This window comes from Lycium barbarum, chromosome 6 (assembly GCF_019175385.1).
Source record: "Lycium barbarum isolate Lr01 chromosome 6, ASM1917538v2, whole genome shotgun sequence".
NCBI classification, from domain to species: domain Eukaryota; kingdom Viridiplantae; phylum Streptophyta; class Magnoliopsida; order Solanales; family Solanaceae; genus Lycium; species Lycium barbarum.
In genome coordinates this window covers 121,988,001-121,996,830 of record NC_083342.1, presented here as the reverse complement: position 1 = coordinate 121,996,830, position 8,830 = coordinate 121,988,001, and the positions used below count along the sequence as shown (strand labels likewise).

Here is an 8,830-nt window from a genome sequence, read left to right as displayed (position 1 = left end):
CTCCGACATCTGAATCTTGGTCTTCGTGAGGGGGAGTGAAATACGTGTTGTACTCTTTTTCCCTTAACCAAGTTTTGTCCCATTGGGTTTTCTTGGTAAGGTTTTTAATGAGGCAGCTCTCAAAGCGTATTTCTAGATATGTGCACTCTTTTTCCTTCATTAGGACTTTTTCCCACAGGATTTTTTTTTTTTAATAAGGTTTTAACGAGGTACATCATCTATTAATGGACATCCAAGGGGGAGTGTTATAAATATCCCAAATAGTGGATATCCATTAAGTTATAAATATCCCAAAATATCCCAAAATATCTCAAAATATCCCATGTCCTGTTGCTCCTATAAATAGGATGCACAGATGCAATGTTGAAAGAGCAGAAGGAATATAATCTGATATCTCTCTACATATTCTCTCTACATATTTTTTCTGTGTATTTACTTCATAGTTTTTATTTTATAATGTGATATTAGAGCTAGACTTATCCAAACTCTTGTTTTACCTTATATCGATCCTCCTATATTACGTTGTCCAAGCTCCAATTGATGGCATACGGAAGGGTGTTGAATTGTCATACATCAAAGAGATGTGGATGATTTCTCTCCTTATATATTCTTGAACAATTCATGTTATATGGTTGGATTAATTTAATTAATGAGAAGGTAAGAGTGAAATTAATACTAACAAATGAATTAATTTGAAATTTGAAATTTTTGATGTTCTTCTAATGAGATTACACTAAATTGAATATTTGAGATGAAATTAAATTTAATATAGTTCTACATTCATATCTTAATTAAGTAAATACAGTATAACTAACAAAGATGGCTCGTTATTTAAACGGAAGTAAATATGTCAAGTAAAATGAGATCTTTCTTTTTTCATATTTTTTTTCTGAAAATAAAACTTTTAAAATGACATAATTACACACGCTTCAACATGTGTTTTAGAGTCAAACTCATCTCTTTTTTTACGTTTAGATATAATTAATTAAATAAAACATATTCGTAATAGCCCCAATAGGTCGAGGCTACAGGGAACAACAAACATAACCCAATTCAGCAAACTCATTCATAAAACAGAAAAATATATTACCCAAGATGAATTTACAAAACAGAAACCAAAAAAAAATTAAAAAATTATCGCATTATGGCACAACTAAGCCAAAGAAGCAAAAATCATTAGAAATAACACATATATCGAGAAAAGACAGGCTAAGATTTCAAAAAATTGAAAAAAAGAACTTCATGACACTACTTTATCAAGAGTGGAGCTTTGAAAGAAACAGAAAAAAGGATTATCGCATTATGTTACAACATCCAAAGAAGAAAAATCATTATGAATAAAAAATAATTAAGAATAACACATATTTCGAGAAAAGATAGGTTAAGGTTTCAAAGATTTGAAAAATTAAGAACTTTATGACACTGCTTTATCAAGAATGGAGCTTTGAAAAAAAGAAAAAAAACTTTTAACAGCTTTCACGAGAATAAGGAGTTTCTAAAGGCAATGGTTGCATGAAAACTACAAGTTTATCGATGTAAGACCTGAAAAGGACGATATCCAGCTTCAGAAACTTAGATGTGGAGCAAAGACTAGAGAGCTTGAAACAGACGAGATCGGAAATGGTTTGATCGAGCGACGACCGGAGAAAAGGGGACTTAAGTACCAATTAAGCACTTTTTGTTGACATGACTTAGAGCCCGTTTGGATTGGCTTACAGCTTAAAGCTGTTTGCAGCTTATAAGCTGAAAAAAATAAGTTGAGGTAGTCCAACTTATTTTTTTTGGCTTATAAGCTGTTTTCAGCTTATAAGCTGCTTTAGATAAACTAAGTCAAATGGGTCCAATTATTTTTTTGAGCTTATTTTAAACATAAAATGACTTTAAGCTGGCCAGTCAAACACTCAAAAAAGCTGAAAACAGCTTATAAGCCAACTTATAAGCCAATCCAAACGGGCTCTTAGTGAGTATGACATACTCATTAGTGATGGTGAAAGGCTTTATTTAGCCAATTTTTATTTTATTTTCAAACTTCTTCTCCCTCATTTTTCCAACCACTAACTCCCGCTCCTACCTCATTTTAGTTGGTCAAAATCGTTTTTTAATTATTGAGCAAAACAGGCCACGTGTCATCGATTCATTAGACACTAAGTCAAGTGTTTTGGCCCTTCTGTTTTTCTCTTTAAATTTTTTGGGTGTGTATAATATGATTTGGACGACTAAAATGACATGACACGATTTAAATGGATAATTAATCCATGTTAAGTTTTCTCTCCTTACTGCTCTTGACCCAGATCATGACCATGAATACAAAGGGGAAAGATTACTGTTAAGGTACTATTAATTTTGTTCATAATTACTTTCTCTTTTTAGAAATTATTGTAATGTTTTTTTTTTTTTTGGGTTGCTTATTTGGGGTTCTTGATTTTGTTCTTAATTAGGCTTTGCATGATAGGAAAGATGTGTATTTTTTGTTGCAAGTAGAGGGAGAATTTGTATACAAGAAAGGGTGAGTACATGTTGTTAATATTTCTTATCCTCTGTTCAATTTATTAGATTGAAGAACATGCTCTTGCTATATATGTAGTACTTGTGAGATTTAGGATTCAATTAGTGATTAATGCTTCTCGAGCTGCAAATATTCTAGTTTTAGGGACTCTTGTTTCTTATAGAGAGGATGTTTTTGACATGGTTTCTCTAAATGATCCTCATCACCTAGCAAATTACTTGATGGTGTAATTTTCGTTTCTTTCTTTAGGATGGTATTTTGAATGGTAAATCCTAAAAGGAATTAAATTGATAGCCATGGATACTCATGCTTCTTTAGCATTTTGTGATTTCCTCTCTTTTCGTGTGAGTGAATCAATGCATTGCTACTTCTTGGCTTTGAGAGACTTTTCCTAAAACAGATTATTTCATAGACACTTGAAGAAAATTTTCCTATAATTTACAAACTGATTTCTTGTATAGAAAAGGTGCCAAGAAAAATAGAAATATCCTATATTTGGGGTTAGTGTAATAAAGAAATCATTTCCTGCAAATAGAGGCATTTGCAATGCACGATATGAATTTGTGGATCTTTCATTTCAAAGGTTACAACTTTAGCAGTGTGGTAAGCCATTAAGGAAGCCTGAAACAGATAACAGATGTAAGAAGCAAAGATTTCCTTTGTTGCACACCTACCACAATTACCAAGGCTTGACGATCAGTGTTTCAGTTGAAAGTGAAATCTCACTTTTCCCCTCATATTTAGGAAAATTTAAATAGGAGTGCCGGAGGGATACATCTACTTCAGTTTATGTCAAAGACTAGTTCTTCGTAGGAAGACCCAGAGAGGGTTGCCGATTAAGCCAAAAAAACATATTTCTACGATAGAACTCGATAGCCTAAGGGTAAATTCCATAATTAGAAGAAGTTGAATGATTTTAATATATCTTGTAGCTTGCTCTATTTATAGGAAAAATAAGTACTCATATTCTTTTTGTTCAACAAACTCCTTAAAAAGAAACTAAACTCAATGAAGTTGTAAATCAATTAGGAAATAGATAAATGAAAATTGTCAAACTAATTAAGCATAAGAGCAAGTTATATTCTCATCTGCATGTCAGTACCCAGTAGAAATGATATTGTGTGAACAGGGTGCCTCCCTCCTCCTTTTCCTATTCATGCATCATAAAGCTGTCATATGATCCTTCCCCTTACTCCCGCCTTCACCTCTATTAGATTGCCCCACGCTAATAGAGGTTGTTGTCTCCTTGTACGGTCTTGGACAATCCTAAACTCATGAGCTAACTTTCGGGGTTGAGTTAAGCCCAAATTTCATGTTCGTACTCTTTCTTTTATATGTAAATCCTTTGACATGTCATGAAGTACTGAAAATATCCTCTGGTGCTGTCTTTCAAAAAATGCAGATCTGCCAGTTTACGTCCTTTTCTACCTAAAGTTGTGAGAAATCGTGATTTTGAGGTAGCAATATGACATACAAGGATTTGATTGCAGCAATGTGCACTATTTTCTAGTTGTGAGTGGGAATAAAAGGGAAGCCAGAATAGGGAGTTAGAGATGGACTTCTAAAATAAAACGAAGAAAAGAAAGAAAGTCACATTGGATTGAGCTGAAGTTCCTCAATACTTTAGAGATGATGATTTTCTTGGGTCTAGTTTAGTTTAGAACAACCTAAAGCGAATGGAAAAGATTAGTCTATTAGCATGAGAGAAGTCTTGAGGATAAGAGAGCAGGATGAGAGAGCGAAGGAATATTACTGATGTGATAACCTAAATAGGGAAGCCAAGCTTCTTTATGACTTTGGTGATACTAGAAATCACCATAGACCAAGAAGGGAAGAGAATGGTTAGGTTGAGGAATAGTTCTCAATGCTTTCCTGCTGCTGTTACTTTTCCCTTTGCCCTGCCAGGGCCTCAGTATTCCTTGACAGTGCTTGGCGTTCGCCCATATAAATTCAAGACAACATTTAAGCGATATTAATGAATAGACATAAGGAGCACACGACTAGAATTTGGTATATGATTCTTTATCATATTTGCATATTGGCATTTAGCAGAAAGAGCCTATCCGTGTGACAAAATCGTATAAGGTTGTAAGATGAGGTGATGCGTGGAAAATGAACTTTCTTTACTTCTAATACAAATTTGACTAATATTAACTTACAGAGTGTACAAATGTAGGTCTAGCATACACTTTCCGGGGTGGGGTAGGAGGAGCCGTATGATTACTCTGGCATTGTGGAGTGCGGTTCTATCGCCGTCAGTCAACAATTAATGCAACCCTACAAATCATTTCTATCTGCACTGGTATACTTTTATTGCATAAACCTTGTCTTAAATGATGTTATGGACATAGCTATATATATAGAGAGAGAGAGAGGGAGGGTTGATAGACTGTAGAATAAAGACTAATTGTATGTTTTGGGCAAAAAGAAAAACTGTTGCATGGTCTTTTTTACTTTTTTGTGTGTACTATCATTTACTTGTCGTCCATTTTGTGCTCATGCATTTTCTCGATAAGCTATTTTGTGCTCATTCCTAATCATGCTGAAATCGTTACTCATGACCGCTATCTTTTGTAACTGTTTTTATGAAATATGACGGTGACTTATTCGAACTTTTGATTTGTCACAAGTGCAAGAGATGGTCACTTACTGGATTACTTCATTATCCAAAAAAAAAAACCACTGAAAAATTGAAGTTTTAAGGGCATGTTGGGATTTTTCTTTTTCTAACTTTTGACATGATAATTATTTGTGGTTTTCCTTGATGTTAGAAAGTTAAGTCACTATGTCTTTGTCTTCAGTTCTTGAAGAATTTGTTACATTACGTTGTTCCCTTTTTAGGACTTTTTTCAGAAACTTTTGGGATCTCAAAAAGACCTTTTACTCAGAATTTTGTGGTTCTTCGTCTTAATCTGAATATAACTCCTTGAGGAGATAGCTCTTCCTATTTAACGTGGATCATTCAACACGTCCAGCCGCCGCCATGTCTACGTTGCACGACTTGAATGTTGGATACATATCTGATTCGATTAATTCACCTAAGATGTATTGACTGCAACTGTGGCCGAGAACCATAGGTTTGGCTTGGTTTTTGGTTCCGATTTTTCGGTTTACACACACACACTCACACATCACAAGTCTATTAGATGTCGGTACCCATTCTATACAATCCATAGCGGTGAATACTTGGATTTATGTGATGACGAATCCAAATTATCAAAAAAAAAATCCGCACATAGACCTCTTCTAGATCTTATAAACTCAAAGGTGTCTGGTCGCTCTTTCTCTCTCCATTTTTGTTGTTCTGCTAGTTCATGCTCGCAACCTATAATTAGTAATACATTAAATTTGTACGACATGTCAGTCTAAATATGCAAATTGACTCACCCTTGCACCCTCGCTATGAATATATTTTCCTAATTATAAGTTATAGCTCGGCTAATTCTTTGCTTAATCAAGTCATTCTAATTACTATGTGAAACTAGAGTTTCAAGTTGGAGAGAGTGCCACATATCATAATGTAAGTTGTGCTCATTCATTTATGGAAAGAAAAAATATTTTTGTTTGGTATCTTTCATTGCTTAATATGTGGATTAAACTTGTCGGAATAGATGGTGGGTGTAAACTATCACCTGATACATGCAACAACAAAAATTGATCCATGGCAGATTGTATGGTGGAACCCTAGTGGACAACAGAGATGTTAATGGGGGAGACAGGTAAATTTGAATACACTATTATCTTGTTTCATAAGCACTTGCAAAATTCTCCAACTTATCTTTACTCTGTTCACATGGTCAACAGATTTGGTCATCTAGTTGATTTACATGCTTGGAACCCACATTGTCTGAATCTGGACGGGGTTACATTTTGATGAATTAAAGATATACATGTAACTTGTACTATAGATGAAAATATCAGATAGAATTTCTAATGGTCTATCTGGTTGCTATCATGGTGGAATTGTAATATCAGATGGATGGACATCATTAGGTTTCAGCTACTTTGAAGGAAGAGAAACCCTTACATTCATCCAAGTCCATGTTGTTCACTCAAAAGCGTTCTCTTAAGAAAGAGGATTTTAACGCACATAAGGCGTTTGGCATTTTAACTTTAACCGAGGGTCTATTGGTAACAACATCTCTACCTCCCAAGGTAGGAGTAAGGTCTGCGTACACTCTACCTACTCTACCTTTCCCAGGCCTCACTTTGTGGAATTTCACTGGGTATGTTGTTGTTTAGCATTTTAACTTTCATTGTAGATAAAATTAGTACTTCAAACTCGTGTTATGCTTATATAAGAACTCATATATGATTTGAAATTTTGATATGTACTCGTTTTCATCTTCAATAATTATCTAAAATTATATTTGCGCCCAGTGTTTACACCAAATCACATTATTTTACTATTGTTAGGTCAAAAATTAAGGTTAGGATATGTATTAGTTAACTATGATTCAACAATAATGATACAAATTAAAACACGTGTTATATATTTGTTGAGTCGGTGTAAAAATTGTGTGTGTGTAAATTTTTAGGCAAATAAACCTACTCAGTCAGTCCCTCTGTTCCTTTTTAGTCTGTCCAAAAAAGAATTATACATTTTCATATATAGAGATAAATTTAACTTAAAACTTCCTCTTTTACCGTTAATGAAATAATTTATAGCCATATAAGTAACTATGGCTTGTTATAGATCACAAGTTTTAAAAGTGTTCGTTTCTTTTTTAAACTCCGTGTCTTGTCAAATTATATCACATGAATGGGGACAGAGGGAGTAATGGTTTTATAGGAATATTAATAAATATTAATTCAAGTAAATTACTAAAGTTAAAAAATTAAAACTCTACCTAAAAATGATTCTTGGACAGATTATATAAACTCACGAAAGAAGCAAAATTTTAAAGGTTTTAAAACAAACAGATAGAAGAATATTGGGAGTAAAATATGACGTAATTTAAATATTGTTATGTCTAAGTGTTCAAAGCAGTATTTTAGTAAAATTAGTTTCTGTTAAACAACAAAAAGAACTAGAAACAATGTTAAGAACAGAAGGTAGATGAACAGAAATTTTCAAGCCACATGTTTTTTGTGTATCCTTAAGAAATCTAATCCCCTCACTGTTGCCAAGGTTAATGGATTAATTTCTCCCAGGATAGAACAGAAAAACTATTCTGCAATAGCGGCAATGCAAATTGCAGAACTTCGACGAACTCAAATAGTGGCAGCAAATCACACTGGACACTTACGTTTTTTTCTTTGGAAAATGTGCAGAATGCAGAAGAGAGAGGGGAGTAAAAAAGCAGATTTTCAGTGAAGAAAATGGAGGCAGAGCCTCGGAATTTATATCCACAGGTTTGGGAAGACATGCATGTTCGTCAAAGGCAATGTATGTTCGGTAGTGTCCATTCGGTTATTACTATTTGGAAAAAACAATTAAATTCCGTGAATTATATATTTTTTAATTTAAAATAACGCGAAAAATATCAGAATTTGAGAAAATAAATAATGGCATTTAGAAAATAAATTTGGTCCAAAAATATTACAATCAATCAGACCAAATCCAAAGCCGAACGATGACGACGGCGCGAGGGGAGTCCCTGTTCTCAACTCTTTAAGAGCTAGAAGAGGTGATTCTATATACGCTCAAGAAGTGCTTTCTCCCACCAATAAGGGACAAAGTGTCACAAAGTGTCTTTGTTAAATGAAATTTATTTGAATTTCATTTCCCTCCATTTTATTTTCCCACCATCTCGCAATTCACACTACACTCATCTTTAAAGCCCAACAATATTTGGTAAGACATAACAAATGCCCAACCGGAAACAAAAATTTGGCTCCAAAATTACTTAAACTCACTAAAATGCATAAACACAAATAATGAAAAATAAAACCTAATAAGGGCAAAAGTAATCCACAAAAAAGTTGCAGTAGCATAGACCAACTACAAAGGCCCACGTATCAAAGAAAAGTAATTTGCATGGAAAAGGTAATTCAAAAAAGTAAATTCTGAGGACTACAAAATCTTTTTTTCCTCTTTTATTTATATAGTAGTAAAGCAATATATGATGCATATTAGATAGTAATTAGTATTAATCAAATTACCACAACAAACTGAAAAGCATTGGGTTGTACCCAATATGTTCAAGTATACAGAATGTAAAGAAACCGAAAATGTCCATTAATTGATCAACTAGTGCTAGTTCTCAATGCTGCAGGAATAAACCCCTCGCCATTTCCGAGTCTTCAGTAACCATAGTCCAGAAAAAAGGGCCCCAGATTTCAGATGTCCATTCAGATTTATACATCTTAATCTTAATAAAA

At 33.7% G+C, this 8,830-nt stretch overlaps 1 long non-coding RNA gene across 2 annotated transcripts; it reads left to right on the top strand.

Moving 5' to 3' along the window:
* Positions 1-2,035: 2,035 nt before the first annotated feature.
* Positions 2,036-6,536, top strand: LOC132598451 (uncharacterized). 2 transcript variants are annotated; one of them, XR_009566576.1, is made up of 4 exons: positions 2,036-2,331; positions 2,439-2,506; positions 6,118-6,225; positions 6,311-6,536. It is a non-coding gene; the product is annotated as an uncharacterized LOC132598451 (long non-coding RNA). The 2 variants fall into 2 exon arrangements; XR_009566577.1 differs by lacking the exon at positions 2,439-2,506 and having other exon boundaries at positions 2,037-2,331.
* Positions 6,537-8,830: the final 2,294 nt, after the last annotated feature.